Here is a 20,852-nt window from a genome sequence, read left to right as displayed (position 1 = left end):
TTGTATTCATAAGGAAGTATGTAGGACAGATGTCAGAGACTTTCCACAGGAAGGAAAACACCAAAGAAAATGAATTAAATGAGAGCAGGTGACTTAAAAAAAATGAGACCAGCTGTATAGTGATGTGGCTCCAGGGTCAAATGGTTCCAGTAAGATTCCACAATCAGTGCAAAGGAGTTAGCAAAAGCCAACGACTAAAAGATTTTTAAAAACCTTTAATAGACATTACTACTTCCTTTTCTAATCTAAAATAAGTATTATTTTTCCCTGCGTTATCAAAGATGGAGCCAACAATAGAAGGAAGAAGCATTGCTTTTCAGAAATTATTGAAACAAATCCTTACATGTCATAATTACAGTGATTCTCTTAAGTTTGTTCCCTGGACCAGCAGCATTGACATCACCTGAAATGTTAGAAATACAAATTATTTGACCACACTCAGACTTTTACTGAATCAGAAACTTGGGGAATAGGCTTTTCAGGGGTTTTGGATGCACCCAAAAGTTAGGGATCCACTGTGTTACTTATGGCCCACGCCTGTAATCCCAGCACTTTGGGAGGCTGAGGCAGGTGGATCACGTGAAGTCAGGAGTTCGAGACCAACCTGGCCAACATGGTGAAGTGCTGTCTCTACTAAAAATACAAAAATTAGCCAGGCATGGTGGTGGGCACCTGTAATCCCAGCTACTTGGGAGGCTGAGGCAGAAGAATCACATTAACCTGGGAGGTGGAGTTTGCAGTGAGCTGAGACTGCGCCACTGCACTCCAGCCTGAGCAAGACTCTATCTCAAAAAAAAAAAAAAAGAAAGAAAGAAAACAAATTCACCAAAGCATCATTAATAATACAAAGATATTGGAAATGCCAGTTTAATATTAAAGAAATATTAAGTAAATAATAGTATATTGTCAAGGAATTTAAACATGATTCTGTTAAATAATTTTTAATAATGGAAAATGCCTATTATATAATAGCGGAAGAGTCTCAATTATGTAAAACAATTGTAGAAGAAATATTAGAAGGAAAGAAGCAAAACTAGTTATTAATGGTTGCCTTGGAGTGATGTGATTAAATGCACCATTTTCCTCCTGCCTGTTTATATTGCAGATGCTGTTTTCAAATTTTATATGAGAAACTATTTTACTCCTATAAATAAGTCTTATAATGATTAAGGATGTTGGGGGGGGTGCTTTCCAAAGTCCTATTCTGAGGTTACATTCTTGCCCATTTTGTTCTAAATGTATGGTTGGTAAGAACAAAATATGACACAGATGCCAGTCCACAACATAACCCGCCTTTCCCCTTCCACATACACCAAAAAACCCACGGTCATCATGTTGCTTACTGGAGAAAGAAGACATAGAAAGACCATTCTGGCGTAGTTTATATGTATTCAATGTTGAAAGGGATGTAGGGGATTAAAATCTGACAGTGAGAGAAAACAATCTTGTTATAGTCACTAATCACATGCTTTGCCAAGTATTATTAGTTAATGAAAATATTAAATATTCTGAAGTAATATAAGGGAAAATATCTTTATGTGTAGATAACAACATGCTTAGACATGTTACCCCTAAGAAAGATTTTCATTTTATAACTGTGTCATTTGAATTAATGACCTGACACATCAAGTAGTCAAAAAAATTCTAAGATTATAATTTAAAAGATTAATATCTACCTACCTATTTATGTTTATGTATATATTGAATGTTAGACCCTAAATATGATTATTTCTTTTTAACAAAGATCTGTAGAATATATGCTAAAATTGATAACATTAGGCCATTAAAAACTCAGTATTTAGAAAATAATTTAAAACTTAGATCACATTCTCTAAAAGTAATAAAATACAATAAAAATGAATAACAAATGATTAAACAAGGGGAAAAAAGCAATCATTTAGAAATTTGGGAGGAAATTATCCCAAATAAGTTATATGACAAAAAGGAAATAAAAACGGTAATTATTGCTCCTTTAGAAAAGAAGTAGATAAAATTACAAAACAAATGGGATGCATGTGAAGACGAACTCAAACAAAATACATTATTTAAGGAAAAGGAAATAAGAAAAATAAAGACAAAAATTAAAGAATTATTAAATAAAAGCCATTACAGTTATAAGTAGACCAAAAGTTGTGTCTTTGAAGGAAAAAATAATACAAAAATGCCCTGAAGACTGAGGGCGGTGACTCATGCCTGTAATCCCAGCACTTTGGGAGGCTGAAGTGGGAAGGTGCTTGAGCCGAGGAGTTAGAGACCAGCCTAGGCAAAATAGTGAGACCCTGTTTCTACAAAAGGAATAAAAATAAATTAGCCAGGTATGATGGCATGCACCTGTGGTCCCCCAGCTACTTGGGAGGCTGAGGTGGGAGGATTGCTTGGGCCTGGGAGGATGAGGCTGCAGTGAGCCATGATTGTGCCACTGCACTCCAGCCTGGATGACAGAGTGAGACCCTGTCTCAAAAAAAGATAATTGCCCTGGAGATTTCTAATTAAAAAACACACACACACAGAGACACAGACACACAAACACACACACACCACAAATACACACACACACACACACCACAAATACCTAATACATTAGGAATGAAAAGGGGGATAGAAACACTTGGATATGCTTTTATAATTACTAAAGAAGACTTCCACTTCCAGCTGTATGGCAGGCTAGGTTATTCAGATCAACATTCCCGGCTGAAGGAAAGAATAACTTAAAATGCTGTATAGCACATAAAAAATGAATCCTTTTAAGCAATAAAGATATGATAAGGTAGTAAGACATTTCCAGGGCAAAACCTAAAAAGAGGAAAGACCCAAGGTAGGAGCACAGCATTGAAACTGCTTTTGCCCTAAAAGCATTTGCTAAACCAAGCGAATTTGGTTTCAGTGGCCTTGTAGAGCATGGAAAACAGAACTCAAAGCCTAGTGTGTACTTGAGATGAACAATGTGAAGATCTAAAAGGAGGCCCTTCTGCCATAAAGCCAAGATACCAAAAGGATATTCCCTCAGGAAAAAAGATAAACCAGAAATGAACCTGCTCCACTTCTGCCAGGAAGGTTAACTTGGCTCTAAGCAGAGCAGGGCTGGGAAATAACCACCCCTGAAAAGTTGTGACCATATGAATGCATCAGGCTTTTTCACACAATATTTACAACACCAAGGTAGTCCAAAAAACTTTAAACTGTAATTTTAAGTTGTTTCCAAACTGATGGTGTTTCTATGCACTAGTCAGGGGCAAAGGCATCTTGACTTTAGGCCTCTAAGACAACTCAAAAATAATTTTCCAAGGAAAAACAAAAAGCAACTCACAGACAAAAGTAACCAAGCACCACAAGGAAATAAGTCACTATGCACAAGACCCAGCAAAAAACAACAAAGAGCAGAAACAAATATACAATTAATTTAGATATTGTAATATTCCAGTTACAGGAAATAAAATGACTATGCTTTGAAAATGAAAAACCAAGTATTTTCAGGGAGTAGGAAACTATTTTTTTAAAAACCTAGCATATTTAAAAGAGAACTAAGCAAACTTCTAGAAATAAAAAACATAACAATTGAAATATAAAACTCAATGGATAGAATTAACAACACACAAGAAGAAGTTGAAAAGAGAATTAGTGAATTTGAAGATTGGTAAGACCTATTCAGAATACAGAGACAAAAAGAAGTAGGAAGTATAAACCAGAGTTTATGTAACACAGAGCTTAGAGCTTCTTCATTTAAGAGTTTCTTAGGTTAAGAAGATCTATTATACAACTGATAAGAGTTCCAGTTGAAGAGAAAGAAAGATATGGAACAGAGATTATAGCTGAGAATTTTCCAGGACTAATGAAAGAAATCAAAAATAAGTATACATCTTGACACATACTGAATTGCAGAAAAGCAAGGACTTAACACTTAAAAAGAAGCCGTAGGAAAAGAGAAGACTGATTATTTTCAAAGGAACCTCACTTAGACCAACAATAAACACTGGAAGCCAGGAGCTGGTGAAATATCTTTAATATGTTGAAAGAAAATAACTGCCATTTAAAATCTTATATTCAATAAAATTGTTTTTTAAGAATGAGGGTAGAGACATTTTCAGACCAAAAACAAACAAACGAAAAAAAAAAAAAGAGAGAGAGAGAGTTTACCAGCAGTGCAAAACTCAAAGAAGAAATGATAAAAGATGTAATTTGAACTGAAGAAAAGTGATTTGAAAGGGAGGGTCTGATATGTAATAGGAAATAAAGGGCAAAGGCTGAGGCAGGCAGGATCACTTGATGTCAGGAGTTCAAGACCAGCCTGGCCAAGATAGTGAAACCTTGTCTGTACTAATAATACGAAACTTACGGCCTGGTGCGGTGGCTCACACCTGTAATCCCAGCACTTTGGGAGGCCGAGGTGGGCGGATCACGAGGTCAGGAGATCGAGACCACAGTGAAACCCCATTTCTACTAAAAATACAAAAAATTAGCCAGGCACGGTGGTGGGCACCTGTAGTCCCACCTACTCAGGAGGCTGAGGCAGAAGAATGGCATGAACCTGGGAGGTGGAGCTTGCAGTGAGCTGAGATTGCACCACTGCACTCCAGCCTGGGCAACAGAGCCAGATTCCATCTCAAAACAAAAAACAAAAAAAAACACAAAAAAACAAACTTAGCCAGGCGTGGTGGCACATGCCTGTAATCCCAGCTACTTGGGAGACTGAGGCAGGAGAATCGCTTGAACCTGGGAGGCGGAGGTTGCAGTGAGCCAAGATTGCGCCATTGTACTCCAGCCTGAGTGACAAGAGTGAAACTCCATCTCAAAAAAAAAAAAAAAAAAAGAATGCTTGACTCAGAATACCAACCACAAAAAATTATGAGAAAGATGGTGTCCTAAATAAATGGAGAAAGGAAGCATTATTTCATAAATAGTCTAGGGAAAATTGGTTGATGAGGTGAGGAAATGACAGCAAAGGCATGACATGAAGCTGGGATTGTGACAGAGGCATCTCTTCTCAGGTGCCTTGGTAGAGAATAGGAAAGACAGAAAATTTGAGGGTTTTCTGCATGCATTATCAAATCTCCTAGTAATGTGTGATTCCTAGATCTACATCTATCTTTATTTATTTAGATGCTGGAGGAAATGCACAACATGTTAGCAGTGTCTGTCTCCCACTTTCATATTTTAGTTAAATATGCAAAGAGGACTTTTTAATTGTTATGAAAATAACTAACATTTAAAAATGCCCCATGATCTTAATGTGCAAAGTTTAGAAAAGCTAATCATTGTTTTCATTTGCTTAAGTATTCTCCATTTTACACAAAGCTCCATAAACTGAATACTATAAATTTCCAAAATAATTACCAAATCTAAGTTAATGTCTCTAAACACACCATTTTAACAATAGTATATGCAATATAGCTAACGTGACCACATCATTTTGCAGTCAGCCTATTTTTCTTCTTTTTGCTGGATTTTTTCTACAAATGTTCAAGCTTTCTTTCCTCTCATTCAGGAGAAAAATAACTAAAGGTAGTGGTGTAAAAGCAAGCAACAGCTCTTCCCTAGGATGAGACAAAAAGAAATACATGTATTTTTAAAATGATATTTGGTAATGGACTTTAATTTCAAAGTAGAAGGAAAGAATTTTTTTTAAAAAAAGATTATATTAAAAGCATGAGCAGTTGCCCTGAAGCATACATAATTCAATATTTATCAAATTCTTTGTGTATTTTTGCTGAACTGGAAATGAGTAGATTTGGTCTCAGATGAGTAATATTCAACTGTCTATGATAAATATTCTTAGTTTTCTTTACACCAAATTCAAATGTGCTTATTTTGTTTCTTTTCAGTTTCATAAGAAAGGGAGACAAGACTGAACTGCTGAATGTTTCTTTTTGATCTTGTGCACTATTTCAGATGACAGAATAAAAGAAATGTCTGTTTACTTAATTTATTAATTTATTTAAAAAAACCCTGTTGGCTGTGTTAGCCCATCTTCTTCTTTAGAGAACAGCAACTGCATTTATAAAAGGATTAAAAAGTTGTGGGTTCAATTGCTCCGACATTTTCTAGCCTATTTTGATAGCACTTGGGAATATCAGCCAATCTTTTAAAGATGGTTTTTTTATGAAGTCTTGAAATAACCATTCCTGTCTGACATTCTAAATCATTATTGTCTTTCTAGGGATAGTTGATGAAATATCTCAAAAATATCTCCTGAAAATTGATTAATTCAAATTGCTGATTGGAAAAAAAAAAAACCAAAACAAACAAACAAACAAAAAAAACTAACCCTAAAGCCAGTAGTCTCAACGGGAAAGCTGCCTGGCCAGCCCAACGCAGGCCCTGGGGCACTACTTGGGGATGATGGCACCGCGCTCAATCCAGAGCCAGTCCCTGGCCTAGCAGGCTCACAGCTTAATTTATAGTCTCCTCAGGTAAAGATTCATGGTAAATACTTTCCCAAACACTAATATATGTGACCAAAATGCCAGCAGCATATCCAGTTCTTATTAATAATTCTCTCCACAGGCAAATTTCTATTTGAGGCCAAATTTCAATCAGAAGAGGAATAAGGTGATAGTAATTGCTAGTGTCAACAATCTGTAATGCCTACTACACCAGCTCCATGTGAGCATTTATATTCTACATTGCTGATCACTACTTCTGATTGATATATGCCTTTTTAAAAAACAGATTATTAAATATTCAATCTGGCTACAGTCAAGGGTTGTTGGGCACGAGTGTATTTCTTATCCCCGTGGTGAACTTCATAAACTTTTTAAGTCGTTTACTCCAGAGGTTAGTTATATTTTTCTCTTTCCATATTCTGAGGAGGAACATCTCACTTCTAGAACAAAAACTACATAAGCACAGAAAACTTGTCTGTCTTACTCACCCTGTGCCTTGTCTGCACTGCCCTGCCCCCAAGTCTAGAACAATGTCTTAATATAGTAAGCACTAAAAAAAAGTAAATGAATGCTAGAAAAAGCATCTTTTATTTGCAGGGATTCCTATACTACACAAATGTTATTAGAAAAATGACATATACTAAGTACCTGTATTTAGTACTTGTGGATTATTCCTCCGGCGGAGGAGCTCAAAGGAAAGAGCTCACACAGTGCTTGCCTTTGAACCAACAATTTAAATTAGACACCCTTCTTCACTTTATTATTCTCTCTTAACTTTCTTTTCCTTCAGCACTTACGACAATTGGTAGTTTGCAGTTTATTCATGCTTATTTATTTAAGATCTGAATCATGCTCTGGGAAGGCAGGGACTATGTCTATTTTATATGTAGCTCATGTCTATAGCCTGCCTTTAATGGTATAGGCTCCATGATATTCATAAAAATTGCCTTGAGTATTTTTTTTAAGACAGAGTTTTGCTGTGTCAGTCAGTCTGGAGGGCAGTGGCTATTCATAGTCACAATCACAGCTCACTGCAGCCTTGAACTCCTGGGCTCAAGTGATCCTCCTGCTTCAATCTCCAGAGTAGCTGGGACAAGTTATGCAATTGGTTCACACAGTACTTACATGCCTTGAGTTTTATGAGCCAGATCTATCTTGCAGTCACAGGAAGAAAAAAATAACTTGGTGGCTTTAAATAATGAGCTATTTTGGAGGACAGGCAGCCATCCCAATACCCCAAAATCATACCGTATGGGGAAATGCTGATCCCAGGTAGACTATGGGTCATTGGTGTTTCCCAGGCTAGCTATAGGAGGAAAGAGCAAGGAAACAATTTAGTTCATGTTTATTCTGTAAACTTGAGAGTTAAGGTTAACTTACTATATTTTATAGAAAGCTAGTCACATGCTTAATAATCACTGTGCTTCTTCCTAAAAGTTGTTCATTTTAGCTAATAGTTAATGGTGCACTTTGCCTTGACTATTGAATTTTGCACATTTAAATGTCATTTACATCTGCCAGCTTAAGACTTTTTATTGTGTCATGATAGCCAATTCACAGAAATAAATCAGTTATTTAAAAGTAAAGTATAAAAGTAGTGATGAAAATTGTAATATAAATAGAACAACACTGTAAATGTAAACAGGGAACAGGAATTCAATGCAAATATAAAATATGAAGCTGTATTTGCTAAAACAAGTGAATCTTGATGAATATGTGAAAATAGGATTTTATCAGACCAGCAATCAATTTGCCTCTAGTTTCTATTGCATTGTCTGTTACAAAACTTTGTTAAAGAATGGCAAGAAGCCACAGGAGCTTTTGCATTGCTTTCAGAGTTCCGTGACCTTTCTGATAAACCAATTGAATTTTTCCTGAACAAGCACAAAATAATGCTTTCTAATATGAAATTGATAAATTTTGTCATTTAAAGATGGAAAAGAGACTAAAACTAAGTAAACATTATTCAAATTTACACATCAAAAAAAGAAATATAGAAGTCACCTTATCACTAAGAAATTTCTAAAACCAGCTCTAAGGTTAATAATCATTACCATGCTCAGGAAGAAACTTTAATTAGCTACTGGCAGTTTCATAATCCAAGTGAACTGCTGTACATCATATAATATTAATGGCATACAGCACAGAAGAACAATGTTTTATCAGGAGTACATGCTAGCAGATACTTGGCTTACATTTGGAAAGAATCAGGTGTACAAAGTATCAATCAGCGCTTGACAGAAATATGTGAAACAAAAGTGCTCAATGACTTATTGGCTAGTTTATGGCTCCAACTCCATGCTAGGGGAGGTTTTCCATGTGGTTAACAATTATTCTGTGAACTATGATTTAGGCTAGAAAGACATGAACAGCAATATGTGCTCGACAAGAAAATATTTACATGGATAAAAATGAATGTCGTTTGTGCATTGCTTTGTCCCCAGAAAATAGTTGGTGAAGTAGTTAATACATTCAAACTGTGGCCCCAAGTGTTTACCTTTTAAGCATCCTTTGTGAAGAAATTGGCAGCAAGCATAAGTCTCCTTTTCTACACAGAAGTAAACTATTTATTGAGGTGAAAAGTTTTTACACAAATTTTTGAAACCAGGGTTGAGACAAAAGCATTTCTTTTCTTCATGACACCAGTAATGCCATTTTTTTAAAAGTGGTTTTTTCAAGTGGCATATCTCGATGGTATATTCTACCTTTTAGTAGCCTCATGTCAAAGTGTAAACTTAATCATTTTAAATATCATGTCTGTCAGGGTTTCTTAAGAAAACCAAACTATGATATAAATATCCTAATCAACAAGTTCCATTTTAACACTTGATTGTCTCACTCATGATATAGATCAATGACATTACAGGACATACTTATACATCACAGTAAAAAGACAATATAAATAAAAACAAACAAATCCAAATGCTGTTCACAAACCTTCAGAAACATCTTCCAGAGCCAGATGGAATCAAAGTGGAGCAGGACTGCATTCATCATCAACTCTGAGGCTATAACAGAGGACATTCCAGTTATTAAGTGTGATGTTTTCCCCTCTAGTACCTGACTTACTGCAGAGAAAGAAATACTATGCTTTCTGGGTACATGTTTAAATGATATATTTAGAATGATCAGACAGAGGTCCTGAACAATTCTACCAATCCCGATGACCAATAATTATGATGAGGGCTATTTCAGCAGAAATACAGTCAGGAAAGAAATGGACTGCATGTAGGCTCTTTATCTTGGAAAAAAAATTACAGAAAACATCATCCCTTTCACTGATATGAAATAGTCATTATTAAGTGAAAAATAATATGTTTTGGATGAACCTTGAGGATAATTATGCTAAGTGAAAAGAGCCAGACATAAAGTGACAAATATTGTATGATTCAACTTATATGAGATACTTAGAATAGTCAAATTCACACAGATAGAAACTAATATAAAGGCTACTAAGGGCTAGGGGGAGATCAGAATGGAGAGTTAATGTTTAATGGGTGCATAATTTCTATTTGGAGTAATGAAAAGATTATGGAAACGGATGGTGGTGATGGCTGCATAATATGAATGTATATAGTGCCACTGAATTGTATACTTTAAAATGGTCAGAATGGCAAATTTTGTTACAGTTTGCCACATTAAAGTAATTGTTTAATTATGATTTTTAAATTGTGATTAAAATGTACTTAAAGCCAGGCATGGTTGTTTGCACCTGTAGTCCCAGCTACTCGAGAGACTGAGGTGAGAAGGTCGCTTGAGCCCAGGAGTTAAAGTCCAGCCTGGGCAACATAGTGAGACCCTATCTCTTAAAAAAAAGTACCCCAAATTGTTAGCCTTGTGGGTACCAAACACCCAGTTACTGGTCTGTTAATGCTGGAATCCAGCTCTGGAAATTCTCATTAGGACTTTTGAAGCATCATTTCTACCAACTGGAGGAAGTAAGAGTGGATTGGAAAAGACCAGGAAGAGGGCTAACCCTGAGAAATTAGGGCTAGGAGGTGAAAATTGAAACTCCTTGTAGTTTGTTGTGGGGTGTCCACTTTCCTCTTATCTGCAGAGACAGAAGCCAAGGAGAAATGTAATGTAGGATTTTCTTCTCACCAAGGAAAATCCTGTGGTAGGCAGCAGAGGCACATTTGTTGCTGTTTGATAGTTCTGTGCTTATTTTGCACTTTTACTCATTAGGTATATTAAAAAGAAAGCATTGGGCTGTAGAATCCCTTCTTTAGGCAAAGTCATCAAAATAAGAAGCCTTTCAAACTTCTATGAAAGACAGAAATTCTTCTCAGACTGAAGACGGCACTGTGGTTTAAGTGTGTCCCCCAAAGTTCATGTGCTGTAAACTAAATCCGCAATATGACAGTGTTGGAAGGTGGGTTTTAATAAGAGGTGGTTAGGTCACAAGGACTCTGCCTTCATGAATGGATTGATGTTGCTATTGTGGGAGTGGTTCAGTTACCATTAGAGTAGGCTTGTTATAAAAGTGAGTTCAGGCCCCTTTTGATCTTGCTTTCTCTGGAGCATCCTTTCTTGACCTTCCACCTTCCACTATGAAATGATGCAGCAGGAAGGCTCTCCCCAGATGCTAGCACTTTGATATTGGACTTTTAAACCTCCAAGACTGTAAGAAGGAATTATTTTTCTTTATAAATTAGGTCGTGTGTGGTGATCTGTTATAACAACACAAAATGAACTAAGATGGCATTTCCTAAAGTGGGGACCATGAAATATTAATAGGTGTTCCATGAAAAAAATGGATCTGTGGTCAAATAAGTACAGTTGACCCTTGAACAACCTAAGAGTCAGGGGCACCAACTCTATACAGGCAAAAGTCTTCATGCAACTTTTGACTCCCCCAAAACTTCACAACGAATACCCATATTGTTGGAGGGTCAACAACTGAAATTGCTGTAGAGGTTTCTCTACTGCAGAACATTCCAGAGTGCCTTTTGAATTTACGAAAGATTTAGAGTCCTTTTTAAAATGTTGCCGACATGGCTATAGGTCTTAAAAATCAACCCTGTTTATGCTTTTCACAGATAATTTTGTGAACGTGTGTTCTCAGAAACACACTTTGAGAAAGGGTGGCCCCAAGGAATTTATTGTTATTTATTTGCTTCTCATGCATGCTTCTGTGATCACTGCAAATATCAGTGGCTCAGTTGCTGACAAGTGATCATAACACTTTTTGTTATACAGTATGTTTAATATTTATTTTTCTTATTAAAAAGACAATGCAACCTTATTGAAGAAAAACTAGGAAAAAGGTCAGCAAGAAGAGTAACGTAAGATGCCCATGACCCAACTGTCTAGGGGTAATCACTGTTAACAGCTTCTGTGTATCAACTTAGCTCTCTTCTTTTTAATAAATATGTATACACTTATCCACTACAGTGGCACCATTCACTACAAATTGGTTTTTCACCTGATTTTTAAATTATCAGTCTACTACAAAGTTCTTCCCATGTCAGTAAATATTCATCTTCAATACAGTTTTCAATGATAAAAATATTTTATATGTGTAACTATATATGTAGAATGTTAAAATGCAGATCTGAACCATCAGCACAAATGTTGTAGGTTTAGGAAATTCATACATGCTTTCATTCATTTTTTTTCTTCTGTGTTACATTTTAATGCAATTTTTAAGAAAGGATTTAATCAGCCCTTCCTTAATCCCTTCACAGCTGCATTTTGACTAACATAGCCACAGCTGATCAAGGCTATGTGTATTGTTAACACATTTGCCTATAAGGTAATGTTGACATGAATACTTGAAAATGACTGTCCTTTTCTGAGACTCTTATTAGCAGTTCACAAGTATTTATTTATGCATTGACTGCCATCTCATTGCACATTCTGGACTGTAAATGGTGGTTAGCAACTAGAACACAAAGTTCAATACAGAAAACGGGAAAGACACAAAACTCCTTTTGAAAGGAATTTGGCCTTTGAATTGAAATTTGTAGGAGAGGTTCCAAGATGGCCGAACAGGAACAGCTCTAGTCTGCAGCTCCCAGCGTGAGTGATGCAGAAGACGGGTGATTTCTGCATTTCCAACTGAGGTACCGGGTTCATCTCACAGGGGCTTGTCAGACAGTGGGTGCAGCCCACTGAGCAAGGTGGGACATCACCTCACCCAGGAAGTGCAAGGGGTTGGGGAATTCCCTTTCCTAGCAAAGGGAAGCCGTGACAGATGGTACCTGGAAAATCGGGACCCTCCCACCCTAATACTGAGCTTTTCCAATGGCCTTAGCAAACAGCACACCAGGAGATTATATCCTGCACCTGGCTTGGTAGGTCCCATGCCCACAGAGCCTTTCTCACTGCTAGCACAGCAGTCTGATATTGAAGTGCAAGGCAGCAGCAAGGTTACGGGAGGGGCGTCCACCATTGCTGAGGCTTGAGTAGGTAAACAAAGTGGCCAGGAAGCTCCAACTGGGTGGAGCCCACTGCAGCTCAACCAGGCCTGCCTGCCTCTGTAGACTCCACCTCTGGGGGCAGGGCATAGCTGAACAAAAGGCAGCAGAAACTTCTGCAGACTTAAACGTCCCTGTCTGACAGCATTGAAGAGAGTAGTGGTTCTCCCAGCGTGCAGTTTGAGATCTGAAAATGGACAGACTGCCTCCTCAAGTGGGTCCCTGACCCCCAAGTAGCCTAACTGGGAGACACCACCCAGTAGGGGCCGACTGACACCTCATACAGCCGGGTGCACCTCTGAGATGAAGCTTCCAGAGGAAGGATCAGGCAGCAACATCTGCCGTTCTGCAATATTTGCTGTTCTGCAGCCTCCACTGGTGATACCCAGGCAAACAGGGTCTGGAGTGGACCTCCAGCAAACTCCAACAGACCTGCAGCTGAGGGTCCTGACTGTTAGAAGGAAAACTAACAAACAGAAAGGACATCCACACCAAAACCCCATCTGTACGTCACCATCATCAAAGACCAAAGGTAGATAAAACCACAAAGATAGGGAGAAACCAGAGCAGAAAAGCTGAAAATTCTAAAAATCAGAGCGTCTCTTCTTCTCCAAAGGAATGCACCTCCTCACCAGCAACGGAACAAAGCTGGACGGAGAATGACTTTGACAAGTTGAGAGAAGAAGGCTTCAGACAATCAGTAATAATAAACTTCTCTGAGCTAAAGGAGGATGTTTGAACCCATTGCAAAGAAGCTAAAAACCTTGAAAAAAGGATAGACGAATGGCTACCTAGAATAAACAGTGTAGAGAAGTCCTTACAGGACCTGATGGAGTGAAAACCATGGCATGAGAACTATGTGATGCATGCACAAGCTTCAGTAGAAGAAAGGGTATCAGTGATTGAAGATCAAATGAATGAAATGAAGTGAGAAGAGAAGTTTAGAGAAAAAAGAGTAAAAGGAAATGAACAAAGCCTCCAAGAAATATGTGACTATGTGAAAAGACCAAATCTACATCTGATTGATGTACCTGAAAGTGATGGGTAGAATGGAACCAAGTTGGAAAACACTCTTCAGGATATTATCCAGGAGAACTTCCCCAACCTAGCAAGGCAGGCCAACATTCAAATTCAGGAAATACAGAGAACACCAAAAAGATACTCCTCGAGAAGAGCAACTCCAAGATACACAATTGTCAGATTCACCAAACCTGAAATGAAGGAAAAAATGTTAAGGGCAGCCAGAGAGAAAGATCGGGTTACCCACAAAGGGAAGCCCATCAGACTAACAACAGATCTCTCAGCAGAAACACTACAAGCCAGAAGAGAGTGGGGGCCAATATTCAACATTCTTAAAGAAAAGAATTTTCAACCTAGAAATTCATATCCAGCCAAACAAAGCTTCATAAGTGAAGGAGAAATAAAATCCTTTACAGAAAAACAAATGCTGAGAGATTTTGTCACCAGCCTGCCTTACAAGAGCTCCTGAAGGAAGCAAGCACTAAACATGGAAAGGATCAACCAGTACCAGCCACTGCAAAAACATGCCAAATTGTAAAGACCATCAATGCTAGGAAGAAACTGCATCAACTAACGAGCAAAATAACCAGCTAACATCATAATGACAGGATCAAATTCACACATAACAATATTAACCTTAAATGTAAATGGGCTAAATGCTCCAATTAAAAGACACAGACTGGCAAACTGAATAAAGAGTCAAGACCCATCAGTGTGCTATATTCAGGAGACCCATCTCACGTGCAGAGACACACATAGGCTCAAAATAAAGGGATTGAAGATTTACCAAGAAAATGGAAAACAAAAAAAAGCAGGGGTTGTAATCCTAGTCTCTGATAAAACAGACTTTAAACCCACAAAGATCAAAAGAGACAAAGAAGGCCATTACATAATGGTAAAGGGATCAATTCAACAAGAAGAGCTAACTATCCTAAATATACATGCACCCACTACAGGAGCACCCAGATTCATAAAGCAAGTCCTTAGAGACCTACAAAGAGACTTAGAATCACACACAATAATAATGGGAGAATTTAACACCCCACTGTCAACATTAGACAGATCAACGAGACAGAAAGTTAATAAGGATATCCTGGAATTGAACTCAGCTCTGCACCAAGCAGACCTAATAGACATCTACAGAACTCTCCACCCCAAATCAACGGACTATACATTCTTCTCAGCACCACATTGCACTTATTCCAAAATTGACCACATAGTTGGAAGTAAAGCACTCCTCAGCAAATATAAAAGAAATTATAACAAACTGTCTCTCAGACCACAGTGCAATCAAACTAGAACTCAGGATTAAGAAACTCACTTAAAACCGCTCAACTACATGGAAACTGAACAACCTGCTCCTGAATGACTACTGGGTACATAACGAAATGAAGGCAGAAATAAAGATGTTCTTTGAAACCAATGAGAACAAAGACACAACATACCAGAATCTCTGGGACACATTTAAAGCAGTGTGTACAGGGAAACTCATAGCACTAAATGCCCACAAGAGAAAGCAGGAAAGATCTAAAATTGACACCCTAACATCACAATTAAAAGAACTAGAGAAGCAAGAGCAAATACATCCAAAAGCTAGCAGAAGGCAAGAAATAACTAAGATCAGAGCAGAACTGAAGGAGATAAAGACACACAAAAACCCTTTAAAAAATCAATGAATCCAGGAGCTGGTTTTTTGAAAAGATCTACAAAATTGATAGAGCACTAGCAAGACTAATAAAGAAGAAAAGAGAGAAGAATCAAATAGACAAAATAAAAATGATAAGGGGAATATCACCACCAATCCCACAGAAATACAAACTACCATCACAGAATACTATAAACACCTCTATGAAAATAAACTAGAAAATCTAGAAGAAATAGATAAAATTCTCAAAATATACACCCTCCCAAGACTAAACCAGGAAGACGTTGAATCCCTGAACAGACCAATAACAGGTTCCGAAATTGAGGCAATAATTAATAGCCTACCAACCAAAAAAAGTCCAGGACCAGATGGATTCACAGCTGAGTTCTACCAGAGGTACAAACAGGAGCTGGTACCATTCCTTCTGAAACTATTCCAATCAATAGAAAAAGAGTGAATCCTCCCTAACTCATTTTATGAGGACAATATCATCCTGACCAAAGTCTGAGAGAGACACAACAAAAAAAAGAGAATTTTAGACCAATATCCCTAATGAACATCAATGCAAAAATCCTCAATAAAATACTGGCAAACCGAATCTGGCAGCACATCAAAAAGCTTATCCACCATGATCAAGTTGGCTTCATCCCTGGGATGCAAGGCTGGTTCAACATACACAAATCAATAAACGTAATCCATCATATAAACAGAACCAAAGACAAAAACCACATGATTATCTCAATAGACGCAGAAAACGCCTTTGACAAAATTCAACAGCCCTTCATGCTAAAAACTCTCAATAAACTAGGTATTGATGGAATGTATCTCAAAATAATAAGAGCTGTTTATGACAAACCCACAGCCAATATCATACTGAATGGGCAAAAAACTGGAAGCATTCCCTTTGAAAACTGGCACAAGACAAGGATGCCCTCTCTCACCACTCCTGTTCAACATAGTGTTGGAAGTTCTGGCCAGGGCAATCAGGCAAGAGAAAGAAATAAAGGGTATTCAATTAGGAAAAGAGGAAGTCACATTGTTCCTGTTTACAGATGACATGATTGTATATTTACAAAACCCCATCGTCTCAGCCCTAAATCTCTTTAAGCTGATAAGCAACTTCAACAAAGTCTCAGGATACAAAATCAATGTGCAAAAATCACAAACATTCCTCTACACCAATAACAGACAAACAGATAGCCAAGTCATGAGTGAACTCCCATTCACAATTGCTACAAACAGAATAAAATACTTAGGAATCCAACTTACAAGGGATGTGAAGGACCTCTTCAAGGAGAACTACCAACCACTGTTCAACAAAATAAAAGAGGACACAAACAAATGGAAGAACATTCCATGCTCATGGATAGGAAGAATCAATATTTTGAAAATTGCCATACTGCCCAAGGTAATTTATAGATTCAATGCCATCCCCATCAAGTTACCAATGACTTTCTTTACAGAATTGGAAAAGACTGCTTTAAAGTTCATATGGAACCAAAAAAGAGCCTACATTGCCAAGACAATCCTAAGCAAAAAAAACAAAGCTGGAGGCATTAGGCTACCTGACTTCAAACTATACTATAAGGTGACAGTAACAAAAACAGCATGGTACTGGTACCAAAACAGAGATATAGACCAGTGGAACAGAATCGAGCCCTCATAAATAACACCACACATCTACAAACATCTGATCTATGACAAACCTGAGAAAAACAAGAAATGGGGAAAGGATTCCCTATTTAATAAATGGTGCTGGGAAAACTGGCTAGTCACATGGAGAAAGTTGAAACTGGATCCCTTCCTTACACCTTATACAAAAATTAATACAAGATGGATTAAAGACTTAAATGATAGACCTAAAACCATGAAAACACTAGAAGAAAACCTAGACAATACCATTCAGGCCATAGGCATGGGCAAGGACTTCATGACTAAAACACCAAAAGCAATGGCAAAAAAGCCAAAATAGACAAATGGGATCTAATTAAACTAAAGAGTTTCTGCACAGCAAAAGAAACTACCATCAGAGTGGGCAGGCAACCTACAGAATGGGAGAAAATTTTTACAATCTACCCATCTGACAAAGGGCTAATATTCAGAATCTACAAAGAACTTAAACAAGTTTACAAGAAAAAATCAAACAACCCCATCAAAAAGTGGGCTAAGGACATGAACAGACACTTCTCAAAAGAAGACATTTATGCAGCCAAAAAACACATGAAAAAATGCTCATCATCACTGGCCATCAGAGAAATGCAAATCAAAACCTCAATGAGATACCATCTCACACCAGTTAGAATGGCAATCATTAAAAAGTCAGGAAACAACAGATGCTGGAGAGGATGTTGAGAAATAGGAACGCTTTTACACTGTTGGTGGGACTGTAAACTAGTTCAACCATTGTGGAAGACAGTGTGGTGATTCCTCAAGGATCTGAAACTAGAAATACCATTTGACCCAGCCATCCCGTTACTGGGCATATACCCAAAGGATTATAAATCATGCTGCTATAAAGACACACATGCACACGTATGTTTATTGTGGCGCTATTCACAATAGCAAAGACTTGGAACCAACCCAAATGTCCATCAATGATAGACTGGATTAAGAAAATGTGGCACATATACACCATGGAATACTATGCAGCCATAAAAAAGGATGAGTTCATGTCCTTTGCAGGGACATGGGTGAAGCTAGAAACCATCATTCTGAGCAAACTATTGCAAGGACAGAAGGCCAAACAGCATGTTCTCACTCATAGGTGGGAATTGAACAATGAGAACACTTGGACACAGGGTGGGGAACATCACACACTGGGGCCTGTCGTGGTGTGGGGCAAGGGGGGAGGGATAGCATTAGGGGATATACCTAATGTAAATGACGAGTTAACGGGTGCAGCACACCAACATGGCACATGTATACATATGTAGCAAATCTGCATGTTGTGCACATGTACCCTAGAACTTAAAGTATATATATAAAAAGAAATAAAGCTGCAATGAACATTAAAAAAAAAAGAAATTTGTAGAGAGCACCACCACTTTCCCAAAGATGATGCTAAGTATTTCCTTGTGCCACCCAAAGCTCTATTTGTAATTATGTTCATATTTCAAAAGCTCTTGGAGATCAACAGAGATGGACAATTACACTCTGCTGGTGGAACCACTGTTTCTCAGGGAGGAAAGAATATTGGTGAAAGACAGACATTTCTTCTTTAGCCTTTTTCAGTGACCCAGATGAGATTTCTCTCTCAACTGTTAGTCATATCTTACCTTTATTTTCTGCCTCAATACCACCCAAAGAAATCATAGTGGAGTCAGGTTTTCTGTGAATTTAGCTAAACCACACCTGAGTACCAACATTTTGTCCAGGGGAGAGGGACAGCCCCTCTGATGAAATAATGAACTCACCTAGACTTGAGGACCTAGTGGATCAATGACTTGAAGTTCCTGAAGGTAGAGAGTTTACTCTTAATTAGGAATTAAAACTATGAGCATAATCAAGGATAATTCAAAAATAAATTAAAAGATGGAAGTGTAATTTTATTTTTAAAATACACGAGCATTTAATTCACTTAGAGATATTGTTTCCAAACTATAAACATTTTCAATCAAGCACAAGAATAAGCACAAACTGATAAACAAGGGATTAAAGATAACATGCTTCAAGAAGCAGAGCTAGCCTAATTCTAAAAACCGTTTTGGGGTACTGACCACATATAAGTTCCTCTTTCAATCTGCCAAATCACTCAGGCAACCTAAGATACGTTATCATTTCTAGGGACATTTTTATAGACAAGAAAATCATCTTGTGTTTCCTCAAGGGGGCTTTTATTGCCAATAAATACAAAACACACACACACACACACACACACACACACCCCTACACACAAACTTCCACCCAATTTCATGAAGGATATTTTAAAAGCAACAGTTAACACTATTGCAAATTAACATTTTAGAAACTTTCACAATTTAAAATAAGTCCAGGAGCAAAAATCCCAAAAGAATACTTAATTAATGCTCAAAAATAATTGTTGCTTGAAACCTTGTTCTTTAGCCAACACATCTCCCAGAAACAAGACCAATGTATATTTGTCAATATGATGTCATTTTAAGTGCAAACAGAAGTACACAAAGATATGAATTCATTTTATGTGAAAACACAAATATATTTCTGTGTCTTACTCATCACTTAACAGATTATTTCATCTGATGTCTTCATTTTACAGATGAAAAAATCCTTCCCAAGGAAGCTGAGTTGAGTTGCCCAGGGTTATATAGTCATCTGTTGGCAATTCTGAAACTAAAATGTCTCCCAGGTCTCCTGATGCCTAGGCTGGATTTAACTATCTTTCATGATTAAACCTGTCTGTGTAATAACAGTATACATACATATTTATAAAATGTACAATGGCCCTTATTGAAAATTGTGCTCCTCATAAGTCAAATCCTCCCAAAAACCTTCACCTACTCTTCAGACTACTCTTCAGCACCTACTCTTCAGACCTACTCTGCAGCACCCCCTTATTCACTCTTACAGACGTATGTATTGTTTCAGCAAAGCAGTAACCCCAGATGTAATTTTACATTTAATTATTGTATTAGTCTGTTTTCATGCTGCTGATAAAGACATACCTGAGACTGGGCAATTTACAAAAGAAAGAGGTTTATTGGACTTACAGTTCCACATGGCTGGGGAAGCCTCATGATTATAGCAGAAGGCAAGGAGGAGCAAGTCACATCTTACATGGATGGCAGCAGGCAAAGAGGGAGCTTGTGCTAATCAAACCATCAGATTTTGTGAGATTTACTCACCATCACAAGAACAGCATGAGGAAGACCCTCCCCCACGATTCAATTACCTCCCACCATGTCCCTCCCACAACACGTGGGAATTCAAGATGAGATCTGAGTGAGGACACAGTGAAACCATATTAATTATATAACCATAAGATTGTAAACTCTATGAAGCCAAGAAATATGTGTGATTTTGTTCACTGTTATATCTCAAGCACTTGGCACAGTATCTGGCATGAAATAAATGCTTAATGAACTATTTATTGAATGGATGTTGATCATTTGTGTTGGTGACTGAAAAAACCATTCATACTAGGTTAACATTTTTTTCCATGTTGAGGACATGGGCAAACTGTCCTATGGCTTGTGGCTGTGATGATGCATGGCAGCACTGGGGTGCTTCCAACTGGTCTGCTAAAGATTATTAATAATTTTTCTATATCCGCCAATAGGAATCTTATGTTATTTTTGTCTGTGGCTGTGTTTCCTGTCCTTCAGGGCACAGTCAAGCCCCATTTGCCTCAAGTTGTTTTTCTAATGATTTTCCTTTGCCCATATCCTGAACCAATTTCTGGTGTATCAAATT

General features: G+C 37.6%; 1 long non-coding RNA gene across 1 annotated transcript in view; it reads right to left on the bottom strand.

Moving 5' to 3' along the window:
• The window catches only part of LOC129059096 (uncharacterized), a 37,008-nt gene continuing 16,156 nt past the window's right edge, over positions 1-20,852 (bottom strand). The window contains exons 3-5 of the long non-coding RNA XR_008524794.2: positions 9,318-9,388; positions 7,629-7,686; positions 1-403 (exon numbers count right to left, since the gene is read on the bottom strand). This is a non-coding gene — a long non-coding RNA (uncharacterized LOC129059096). The remainder of the gene's footprint in view (positions 404-7,628; positions 7,687-9,317; positions 9,389-20,852) is intronic.

The sequence above is a fragment of the Pongo abelii genome, chromosome 3 (genome assembly GCF_028885655.2).
Source record: "Pongo abelii isolate AG06213 chromosome 3, NHGRI_mPonAbe1-v2.0_pri, whole genome shotgun sequence".
NCBI classification, from domain to species: domain Eukaryota; kingdom Metazoa; phylum Chordata; class Mammalia; order Primates; family Hominidae; genus Pongo; species Pongo abelii.
The sequence above is the reverse complement of the archived record's forward strand: the minus strand, read 5'-3'. Positions and strand labels throughout refer to the sequence as shown.